The following is a 12,729-nucleotide window of genomic DNA, read 5'->3' as shown; positions in this document are numbered from 1 at the left end:
ATATTTTAACCGTTAAAACGACCAAAATGACAGCAAAATCAATATTTGCGACATCGCAATATTAAAATTAGTTTTCAATATGATCTCAAGCTTTGCTCGGGTAAGTATCAGGCGTGAGGAAAGGCATGCTGTAATGATGAGATAGAGTGAAGCGTAGGGAAACGGTTTCTTGTCCGTTTCTTTTTCTAGCGTTTTTGCTATGAACGAGTAGGGTGTGAGTGTGATAGATTGAGACTGGAAGATAGAAGCAAGTGTAAGACACAAGTACAAAGTACGAGGAAAGGAACGGGCCTGGGATTGAACCCATGACCTTCTGCATGTGGAGCAGATGCAGTAGCCATTAGACCACCAACCCCGTCTGCTTACGGTGTTGATGATTTGAGGTGATTAAAAACGTTTGCGGTCGGAACTTTGAAAGGTTACGATGAGAGGACCGAGAAATATTTTGATGAAATATAACTATACAAGGGAAGGGATCAATGGTGTTTAGAGGTTTAGAGGAAATCAACCATCTAACAAAGCTGCGGCAGCACACACGAACTGGAAACAGCTTTTATAGTGATGGGTGATATGCAGAGGCGCGTGATCGGGTGGTGGCCGATCAATGAGAGAATGTGCAAGTTGAGGCTCAAAAGCCGGTTCTTCAGCTTCAGCATAATAAACGTGCACAGCCCTCACTCCGATAAAACACGACGTCAAAATCATCATAGGAGAACTAAACGCTCAGGTTGGCCAGGAAGCGGAATTCAGACCGACTATTGGAAAGTTCAGCGCCCACCGGGTGACTAACGAAAACGGCTTACGACTAATTGATTTCGCTGCCTTCAAGAATATGGCCATTCGTAGCACCTACTTCCAGCATAGGCTTCCATACGGATACACCTGGAGATCACCACAGTAGACAGAATCACAAATCGACCACGCTCTGATCGATGTACGGCACTTCTCCGACATTATCGACGTCAGGACCTATCGTGGCGCTAACATCGACTCTGACCACTATCTGGTGATGGTTAAACTGCGCCCAAAACTCTCCGTCGTTAACAACGTACGGTACCGACGGCCGCCCCAGTATGATCTGCGTAGGCGCAGCACTTCGAGGCTACATTACCGGAAGAGGGTGAGCTGAATGAAGCCCCTCTTGAGGACTGCTGGAGAACAGTAAAAGCAGCCATCAACAATGCAGCTGAGAGGAACGTCGGGTACGGGGGACGGAGTCGACGGAACGATTGGTTCAACGAGGAATGTAGGCAGATTCTGAAGGAGGAGAATGCAGCGCGGGCGGTCAAGCTGCAGCAAGGGACCGACAGAACGTGGAACGTTCTAGACGGAAACGGCAACAGCAGATCCATTTCTTTCGGGAGAAAAAACGACGCCTGGAGTAGGCGGAGTGCAAGGAGATGGTACAGCAGTGCCGGTCTTAAGAAACACGTAAGTTCATTCAGAAGCTCAACGCATCCCGCAACGGCTTCGTGCCGCAAGCCGGGATGTGCAGGGATAAGGATACGAGCATTTTGACGGACGAGCGTTGGAAACCAACCAGCCCCCACTTTAAGGAAGGTTAAGGATGCCATTCACCAGCTCAAGAACAATAAAGCTGCTGGTAAGGGTGGTATCGGAGCTAAACTCATAAAGATGGGCCCGGAGAAGCTGGGCATTTGTCTCCATTGGCTGATAGGCATAATCTGAGAAACAGAATAGCTAACGGAGGAGTGGAAGGAATGGGTAATGTGCCCCATCTACAAGAGAGGCGATAAGTTAGATTGTGAGAACTTCCGATGGATCACCATTTAAATGCGACCTACAAAGCATTATCCCAGATCATCTTCCGTCGTCTGTCACCAGTAGTAAACGAGTTCGTGTGAAGTTATCAAGTCGGCTTTGATGGCGGCCGATCGACAACGGACCAGATCTTTACTGTACGGCAAATCCTCCAAAACTGTCGTGAATACCAGATCCCAATGCATCACCTTTTCATCGATTTCAAGGCAACATACGAAAGAATCGTATCGCGTAGAGCTATGGAAAATCATGGACGAGAACAGCTTTCCCGGGAAGCTCACGAGACTGATAAGAGCGACGATGGAAGGTGTGCAAAATTGTGTGAAGGTTTCAGGCGAACACTCCAGTTCGTTTGGATCCCGCCGGGAACTACGACAAGGTGATGGACTTTCGTGCTTATTGTTCAAAATTGCGCTTGAAGGTGTTATGCGCAGAGCCGGGCTGAACAGCAGGGGTACGATTTTTACGAGATCCAGTCAATTTGTTTGCTTCGCGGATAATATGGACATTGTCGGCCGAACATTTGAAAAGGTGGCAGACCTGTACACCCGTGAAACGCGAGGCACCAAAATTTGGAAGTATAGGCTAGCTGATGGGGCCGAGCGCGACAGCTGTGTTGCGATAGACGGGGATACGTTCGAAGTGGTCGACGAGTTCGTCTACCTTGGATCCTCGCTGACGGCTGACAATAACGTTAGCCGTGAAATACGAAGGCGCATCATCAGTGGAAGTCGGGCCTATAATGGCCTCCAGAAGAAGCTGCGGTCAAAAAAGACTTACACCCGCACCAAATGCACCATGAACAAAACGCTCATAAGGCCGGTAGTGCTCTACGGGCATGAAACGTGGACGATGCCCGAGGAGTACCTGCAAGCACGTTGGGTGCTTGGGACTATCCTTGGCGGTGTGCAGGAAAACGGTGTGTGGCGGCAAACTATGAACCAAGAGCTCGCCCAACTCTACGGTGAACCCAATATCCAGAAGGTGGCCAAAACTGGAAGGATACAATGGGCAGGGCATGTTGCAAGAATGCCGGATAGCAACCCTTCAAAGATGGTGTTCGCTTCGGATCCGGTTGATACAAGAAGGCGTGGAGCGCAGCAAGCTAGGAGGGCGGATCAAGTGCGCATCGATTTGGCGAGCGTGGGGCGGAACCGAGGATGAAGAAATGCGGCCACGAACCGAGTATTGTGGCGTGAAATTGTTGATTTAGTGTTATCTATTTAGATGTTAACTAAATAAAGGAAAAAATGAAATGAAATGTGCAGAGTTGTTTAATATCTATCATATCAGCTGATGGCTGATGGTCTAAAACTTTCAATATCACTTGCGAGCCATCAATATCACTTTGATTTGACAACCAACAGCAGTGATGCGACATCGCACTCTAGATCAAAATCACTGCAGAATGAGTGATCACGTGCTCATTATCCATGCTATTAATGTTTTTCTGTGACCAACACATAGTTTCAATCTATGTGAAACACTGTCGAAAATATCGTACTGATAAATTGCCATTTTATCTGCTTAATTTAAAGCTAAACATAACCCATCAGTGATATCCATAGTCTATCGCCATCAATGCACTGGTGATAGAGTAGACAGCAAGATTGTTACTGCCAGCACTGCTCCGAATTGTCAGTTAGGCGAAATACGGTATAGAAGCGATGATAGGTAGATAACAAATGAAAAAAGGAAATTAGATTAATTGTTGTTAGTGTGCCGATTCGACTCACTGGAGTAAAATAGCAATAATGAGAAACAACATGCGTTATTGTAAAAGTTATTGCATTTGAACTTACATCTTAAGTTAAATCTAAATATGAAACTATTCCTAAACAGTAAGTTGCAGTAAACATTTAGTAACTTAGACTTGTTAGATGGAACATGACCGACGAGCACGAAATATTTTAAAATAAGTTTCAAACCGAATTTTGTGAGTGAATTGATTATATTCTAATACTAAACATTAAAACTAATGGAAAATAAATTATTTCAGCTTAAAGCTGATTTGCAGCCAAGACTGGAGTTTGCAATCTGCTATATAGCGTTCGGTACTGAGTTTCATGTTCCCGCAACAAAGATGTTGATGTGATATGGAATGATCCGATTTGTATCGCAGTCGGCCTGTACAAATCAACAAATTTTAAGCATTGATAGTGACATCGAGCAACTCTGGAGTTGTGTGAGCTGTGCGTTCGATTCTCGCTTCAGCTATTGAAACTTTTCGTTAGGAATGTTTATCGGTTGTGCCATTGGAGCATGCTTATCCGTTTTCTAGTGATAAGTTACAGTCTGTGCAGCTGAATGGCTGAAGACGAGGTCCGTATCTTCAACAGATGGCTTCTCCGGCAAATTTATTTAGTATGTCAAGGACTATCGTTTTCCGAGCCAATTGATTGAAAATTCGGCCACCAGGCTGCATAAGTTAGCATTGAGTCTTTTTTCCATATCCACTGGGTAAAATTATTATAGATTCAAACCAACTTAGCACTCTAAGAAATACGTCACTTTTAGTAAGAATCCTGAGATATCTAGAAAAACAAAAGTTTTATGTTAACTGGCGCCGCCTGCTGGCTATATCTCGAGTCTTTTGGCTCAAATAAAGATAACCTCTGAGCACCTAAACAAACCTCGAATCTCTTGGCTATAACAAACAAATTTTCGGAAGACGCCACTTTTCTTAATGTTGTCAAGATATCTGCATAACAAAAGTTTCATGCTCATTAATGCCGCCTTGTGATAAAATCTCAAATTCCAAGAGGAAATAATTGAGCTACTGTACAATTTTCCGTAGTGGCCATATTTCCAAGTAACTAGTCAGAATCATGAGATATTGGCAAAACAGACACAATAGTCACTAGCGTCATCTTGAGGCAAAGTTTAAAATTTCATGACTCGACCTTTGACTTACTGAACAAGTTTATCGAAGGCACCATTTTTCTAAGTAGCAAAGATTCGGAGATATCGGCAGAACTCACTAGCGCCATCTGGTGATAAAATCTCGAATCACTCGGGTACAATGATCTAGAGCTACTGAAAAACTTTGTTGAAAACGTAATCTTTCTAAGTGGTCAGGATTCTGATATATTTGCTAAACAAAAGTTGTATGCTCACAAGTGCCACCTGGTGGCTAGATTTGGAATCTTATGGCTCTTATAAAGATAGCGCTTGAGCAGTTGAATAACTTGGCTGAAGATGCCATCTTTCTAAGTGGTTAGTACCCTGAGATATCAGAAAAAAAAAAACAAAACGTTGACGACTCCTTGACCGAATTCCGCATTTCATCTTTTGCCCCCTATGGGCATATTACCTCCTTCGGTTTTCACGCGTTTTTGACAAGCTTTATTACTGAATCATTTTTAACGGCTTGAATGCGATTTGTGGCTTGTTGGCATGACCTCAAACATGACATTTTAAAGCAAATCTCCAATGAGTTTGCTCTCATGGGATAGCTCATTGTAGGAGATATGAGTATGAGTCTGTGAACGTTAGTGAGGACATTGGTTGATATGACCTGTGATGGAAAGTAGCGAACATGTCTGCTGACTCGAAACAAAAACAAAACCAAATGCTCGCGAGCAAAAGAGAGCTGATTTACTCGCATCCGTCGGGCTCGCGAGTAAACAAATCTCAAGTGACTTGTTCGGAGCTGTTCAGAGCTAATTGTGCTGTTTGGGGAAAAAGCTGTTTCCTCTCCGAGATTCCTGGTTTTCTAGGGTATTTAACTACACTATGGTTGTTTACAGTCGATTTGAAGGATAAGCTATGGATTTGTCTGTAAAAACTTTTAAATCACATCATGTTCGGTTGCTCGCGAGTAAACTATCGCGAACTTTTTGTTATTTCTTTTGGTGGGTATGTTTTCCCGAGCAGGCGGATGCGAACTTACTCATAGCAAGTCTGTTAGAGAGCCCGCCATTTTTGTTTTGCATAGGTTTACACACGTGAGGAGCTTCGTGATGCGAACATTTCCACCACTGAGTATAACATGCAAAACAAAATTGTGCGATGGTTTTTGTTTGAAAGAAATGGACAATTTTTCATTTGATTTTTTTTTTCGGGACATATCGGGAAAACTTTTTCCCGTGAAACGTAAATCCCAGGAAATATTATTTCCCAGCGTTGAAAACCCTAAGATTTCCCAATTTATTGGTACAAATCCGACTCCAACTGAAGTTATTTTTTTTTTAATTTAGCCTGCAAACTTCATGTGAGGTCCAAAAAAAAACAATAGGACCAGTTTTGATCTTATGTAATGTTTCGATTCATTATTGGGCTTCCGTGAAACTGGTTTCCGATAGAAAGTTTCATTTTCGTTTAAATAGTTGGGTGAATGTTAACATTAAAGGGGATTTAGGTCATTTATATTCGATTTGGCTCAGTGATATTTCCAAAACTTCTAATAGTTCTTCTAAATACAAGACATCCATAGTAGATACTCTATAGTAGATTTCAAGTGGCCTGGCCATACCTATAGGCGTTTTACGTTATGTGGAAAGTTATATCTTCGATAACATAAATGGTTACAATTTACATGAATGCCTCTGACATGGAGCGTCATACTAATAATCTTTACTTTGTATTTGCTTAACTTATTAAGAGAAATTATGTTATTTCGTTTAGTATGTAGGGCAACGGTCGTATTTTGGACCCGCTATAGAAGTGACTTTAGTTTTTTGTCCCAATTAATTAATTGCACAGCGTAACCAAGTCAAATAACATGCCAAAATGTAGAGAAAAACTTTCTCTACGAGATCAAAATGCACTTACGGTCATTAAGGATCCAAAAAACGTCGAAAATAATTGAATTGTGAAGCACTGTTTTTCCTTATTTTGAACACAGCAAATTTTGGACCCTCAAAGTATATATTTTGGACCCCCGGCTTTTTATCGTTTGGCGACAAAGTCCATGACATTGGTTGTATAATATGCTTGCCCATAGTCTAATCAATTGATTGACAATGGAAAACCGAAGAAATTCTACGCTTTTAGTTCAGAAATTTGAAAAAAGTTTTTGTTAACATTTGGAAAAAAATTCTGACGGCTCCAATTTCTGTATGTAGAGTAAGGTGGGGCAAAAATTCGACCTTAGTGGTATAATCAAAGTTTCCAAAAAAACAATAGCAGTTAAAACAAAACAAATACCATACAGTGAACCTTCAACATATTGGCTATAATTTTGCTGAACAAACTTGTGTCAAAATATTTACCCATTTTTGATTATAACAGTTTCAAAATTGATTGTCTGATTCGAACTTTTGCCCCACCGGTGGGACAAGAGTTCGAATCTAGTGTGGGGTAAAAGTTCGCTGGCTAAAACCCAAAATATCGATTCTTTTATGACAGGCATACTTTACACCAGCTGTAAACTTAAGTTTGTCAAAAAATACACACTAAATTTTCATCAAAAAATTGCCCAAAACCGGGTTAATTGTAATATACTCAAAAATAACAGTTTTTCGCAAAACTGAGTGGGTATGTAAAATTTTGGTGACAGTTTTCACACGATCAGCCAAATATAACAAAATTTGAAGATAATATGTGGATTTTAGTCAATTTGAAAATTTGTCCGTGATTTTATACATGGGTCGAACTTTTGCCCCGCTGATTTGAAATTTTGCCCCACTATGAGCCAAAAATTGTTTTCAAGCATTTATGCGAAATCTACTACACTTCAAAGCAACCTTATGATAGGCCTAGAAACGCTCTTACATAAAATATTGAAAAAGATTTTATCTTCAATTGGTTCCATGCAACGGAAATTTGACCAAAAATTACAATATTCACGTCGAAAAATAACAAATAGCCATAACTTTTACAAATCTCAATCGATTTTTATGATATTTGGAGTAAAAGTCTCTTACTTGAATAGCATTCGAACCATAATGACATTTATAAGATTTGTTTTGAATTGAGCTAGAAATCTTAAAAAGAAACTCTTACCCCACTCGAACTTTTGCCCCACTTTATCTTTCCAAATAGCATGCGAATTTAGTTGGTCTTTCGACTTAAATTTTCGGCTTAAAAATGTTCCAGGGGGTTGAAAAAATATATAAGGGTCCAAAATATATTGGTTATCCTAGTTGGCCCTGTGCTTCGTCCGTATTTAAAAAAAGAAATGTTTTGGACCATAAGGCCATACTAACATTTAGTGTTTTGTAATCTTATTTAGAGTTCCTCGTACTATAAATCTCATTCTTATAAAAAAGTACGACAAGAACTGAGGGTGTCCATCTTGATCCATATTCTCTTACACATTAAAGCTAATAATTACAAAATTACCTGGTTCTGCTGTTGCTGCTGCAATATCTCGTTGGAAGGAAAACTGGTTTTCCTTTGGAGACAGCTGCTCTACACTACCACTCGAGCCTTGCCTTACTTTTTTGCATGTAACTCAACTGGATGAACTAAATCCGATCAACTACAGACAACCAACTCCCCCTGTCACTACTGCAGTGAACCCAAACTTGTTCGAATGGTGCTAAATGGTAAAATGAATAACTAACTAATAGTGACCACCCGTTTTGTAGTCACTGCCGGCTAGGAGCGCACGCGTATTCCGATCTAGGAAGGTTCTAGCATGGCCATGCATCCTCCGAACTAGAGCAGCGGGGACGTGGAAAGTGTGCGATGGCTTGGCTGTCACTATGGGCAGTCAGGTGACCAAACATCAAAAATAAATCTTCATAGTGGCTAATAAGCATTTTCAGTAACAAGACTCATTATTTCCAAAAGTTGGTATCGAAAAATAATAAAGCATCAAATTTGAGTCCTAAGTCTCATATATTTGACACAAAACGACAAAAATAATTTTGGTCGCTAAACCATACGGAAACTGCTCATAGTGGGCTGTTCCGAAAAGGGGACGATCAGAGTCGTTCGTCGGGTGTCTCTTTCATTGGACCGAACGGAACCGGATCGGATCGAAATCGACGCGGTTCGTGACATGCACGGATTTGAATCGAAGCGTATGCAAAAGTGTAGGCTTTCGAGGGATTAGAAGAGGTGGAAATATGCATGGGTATGACATTCGACGTCTCGTGTGGTGTAGGGTTTGTTGTTGTCGTTGGGTGGATTTTTTTGGCAAGGACGCGATCATCAGGTGAAGTTCATTGAAAAGTGAAACCTGTTTAGTGGATCGCTTAATCGTTTGTGCTGAGTCACGTTTTCGGTTTGTGGTGATTGATTTTTGTTCCTATATTCTTGGTGCAAGTCATTCTACAATTCAATTTGATTTTTTTTTTCTTTGAATAGTTGTAGCTTTTTAAGTAACCAGAAAACAGTGTTTCATTTGAACGCGTTCATTTTGCGTTCCAATACAAATTTTCGAACGAGAGAACAAGTAGGCTTGAACATTGATCAGTTCAAAAATTTGAACCCGTAGGAGCTGAAAATTGAACGCGCAGTAAACATTGATATTATGGCAGATGCACAACATATTTCAATGCTAAACGGTCGGGGTTCTGCTAAACCGCACCAAGTGCCAAAATCTTTATTCCGAGATATTTTACTTTAAAGTCTTTTCCTGTACTAGATTATCGCGGACGATAATTTTAATTTTTTTATTGCGATTAACAGTGTTCAATAAGTACACCGAGATTAAATATACTAGTAAATAATTGGGTTTCATTAAACAATATGAAGCACTCAGTTCACTCTGGCTGAACAAAAATTGAAAAATATGGTTCCTGGTTCGGTTTGGTTGCATGTGTTTCACAGTTGTCAACAACACAAGTAAAATTGGAGACAAATGATGCTTATCATCACCGTGCATGTTGGTCATCAGTATTGACGAAAGTGTAGAACTAGCCCTCGTGTGTTAAAATACACTCAAATAAAGATTTAAAAAAAAAAAAAAAAAAAAAAAAAAAAAAAGTTGGTCATCAGTGCGCATCGTACCTTCGTGCTGTGCGTACACGAGTTCTCTCTGCTCTTGGAAGTTTTCTTAAAAACTACCTAAAGCAATAAAACAGTACTTTTCAGTGCTAAAATTAAAAACGGTACTTTTCAGTGCTACTAAAACAGTACTTTTCAGTACTATTTTTTCTAATATTAATCCCTTTACGATCCTTGTTTGGACCCGTGCCTTCGATTTTTCGTTGGACCCGTTGGCGAAAGCTAGCGGTGGTAATCCTTCTTGGACACCGTCTTGGGAAAAAAAACCTCTCGAAGGTCACGTCTTCTTTCGTTTATTCATTAAACATGGTATTAACAACAAACAAAAGGAAGGGTGAATCTCTGAATTCACTACTTCCTTCCAAAAAAGTGGGTTTAAAAACTGTCACTAAACGTGGCAAAAATGGAAGAAAGGACGTTTCCCCAGAATGTGAACTTTCCTCCAAGGGTAAAATGAATAATTGTATTGAAATGAGCAATAAGTTCGATGCTCTAGACAAATTTTCCGACCACCAAATCGAAGCAGCCCCTAGCCCAAGCTCTTTGATTCAAGTGAGGAAGTAAAGAGTGCCGCCTATCGTGGTCAGTTGTTCCGAATTTGGGGGATTTAGGCAGAAGGTCTTGAACTCCATTAGGGGAATCAAGGTTTCCTTCCAAATCGCAAAGAAAGGAGACTGTCGCGTTTTGCCGGAAACTCTTAAAGATCGCAAACTTCTTCTCAAACATCTTAAAGAGAAGAAGCACCAATTTTTTACTTATGACGACAAAACTGAACGTTTGTTCAAAGTTGTCTTGAAAGGTCTCTCAAGTGACTATAAGTCAACTGAAGGAATAAATGATTTACTTGGATTTTCCCCAGTCCAAGTAATCATTATAAAAAAGAGAACCCAATCTGGCATTGTTCGGAAAGGGCTTTCTCAAGAATATTATTTAGTTCACTTTAACAAAAATTGTTCTTCATAATATTGAAGCGTTAGAAAAAACAAAACTTCTGTTCGATGTCCGTGTGACATGGGAACATTTCCAGAAACCTGGAGGAAATTACCAGAACCTCACTCAGTGCCGTCGGTGCCAAAAGTGGGGTCATGGTACAAAAAATTGTCTCATGGATGCTAAATGCATGATTTGCGGAGGTTCTTCTCACGCCAAGGACGTCTGTCCAGTGAAGGAAGATACCACCAAGTTCATATGCTCTAATTTCGGGGCTAATCATAAGTCAAATTTTTGGAATTGCCCTTCACGCAAAAGAGTCATTGAGGCTCGAGCCAGGCAATTGAAAGATAATATCCGTTACGATAACGGTCGTTTCCGGAATTTCCCTGGTAGAATATCGAACAATACTCATTTTTCAGTTAAGGATCGCTTGATCATGAATTATACCCATCAGGAAGATCATAATCATGCTCATTCACAAACAAATTTTAACCCGTCGGGTAGCCGTTCGAATCTTTCAATTTCGAATGTATCTGCTCACGGAAAATCCTTTGCCGATATCGTAGCAGGAAATATGAACTCCTCCCCTGTTCGTACTCTGAGTACCCATTCTACTTGTTTCAAATCAAATGGAAAAAACCCTACCGCCACAGGTAACTCCTACTCCGCTTCTTCGTCTACCGAAAATTCTAATGGGAAATCATCAGACAACGTACCCACTTCAAGTGATATGTCTGCCTCTGATTTTAATTTTCTAACTGAACAATTGAATCTAATGATTGATGCAATGTTCAAAGCCACCACTATGACTGAAGCAGTCCAAGTAGGTGAAAAATTTACTAATCAAATTGTTATTGGATTACGTTTTTCTAATGGATTCAAAAAATAATTTAAATATTTTAAATTGGAATGCTCGTTATCTGAATGGTAAAGAGGACGAGCTGTTTCGTTTTCTTACGGTTAATAACGTGCATATAGCAGTTATTACCGAAATGTATTTAAAACCTGGATCTAAACTCAAAAGAGATCCTAACTTTTTTGTTTATCGTAATGATCGACTGGATGGGGCATGTGAGGGAGTTGCAATCATCATTCATACCCAGGTAACCAATAAGCATTGTAATAAGCTGCGTAATAGATCACATACACCATTTGGTCTGCTTGCTGTTCTTTTCAAGCAGTTTGGCTGCTTAGCTGCCTCAAATCAGCATAAACTTTGCTGTTTAAAATCTCTTAGTTGTTAATAGGCACTTAAACTGCAAATTATATTTTCGGCATTCTGCAATGGAAATGCTATTTTGTTGCTGTTCAAATGCAATGATAAAGTAGCACAGGTTTTATGTTACATGTTTGACGTTGTATTTTGTCTCGCTCACACCCGTACCTGTTCTTGGCATTTGATGGAGTAGATTTTAAATATTTTGCAAATCATGCTGATTTTGATTCTGATCATGTCCCTGTTACATTGCAAATATCCCAAGAAGCAATTCTCAATCCTATCAGCTCCACTTTCAATTATTTTCGAGCCGACTGGAATATATATGCAACGTATGTTGACTTTAATCTTGATGTTAACATTTCTTTAGAAACTAAATTTGATATTGACAATGCTCTTGAAACAATAACAAATTCCATTGTTGGATTATGATATGATTATGTGATTATAGACGATGATCACAAACTCTTAATCCGTCTTAAAACGTGAGGAGAAGGCAATTTCAACGCACTCGCGATCCTGCTATGAAAATTATATGGCATGATTTGCAGAAAGAAACTCAGGTAACCAATGAGCACTTGAAGCAGCATCCGTTCAGCATTATATATGCCTTTACGATAGTGCATTTAATGCTTATCGACCGTATAGCTGCATGGCGTGCTATCTCAAAGCAAGTTTTGGCGAAATAACGGGCTGCTTTAGTGCTATACCTTCAGGAACGTTTCAAGTTTCTGTCAAAAAAGCGTAACGCCTCTGCCCAGACAACCAAAATGTACGTATAACGAAATCATCTGGAGGCTCTATATGTATAAAATTTCACTTATAAGATGTTGCGAAACGGCCTTCTACGTACAAAAGTGGAGGCGATATGCGTGCATATATTATGTGATGAATAATAA

General features: G+C 40.1%; 1 protein-coding gene across 2 annotated transcripts in view; it reads right to left on the bottom strand.

Annotated features, from left to right (window-relative positions):
• The window catches only part of LOC5571725 (salivary glue protein Sgs-3), a 150,931-nt gene that overhangs the window by 76,065 nt on the left and 62,137 nt on the right, over positions 1–12,729 (bottom strand). Inside the window, exon 1 of one of the 2 annotated variants that reach the window (XM_021841447.1) lies at positions 8,068–8,282. The exons of the other annotated variant lie outside the window; for it this stretch is intronic. The gene's annotated coding sequence lies outside the window, so the exon portion shown is untranslated. Of the gene's footprint in view, positions 1–8,067; positions 8,283–12,729 lie in introns of those variants that run through there. 2 annotated transcript variants of the gene reach the window in all.

The sequence above is a fragment of the Aedes aegypti genome, chromosome 1, assembly GCF_002204515.2.
Source record: "Aedes aegypti strain LVP_AGWG chromosome 1, AaegL5.0 Primary Assembly, whole genome shotgun sequence".
Classification (NCBI taxonomy): domain Eukaryota; kingdom Metazoa; phylum Arthropoda; class Insecta; order Diptera; family Culicidae; genus Aedes; species Aedes aegypti.
Note: the sequence above shows the minus strand (reverse complement) of the source record. Positions and strands in the feature narration are given on the sequence as shown.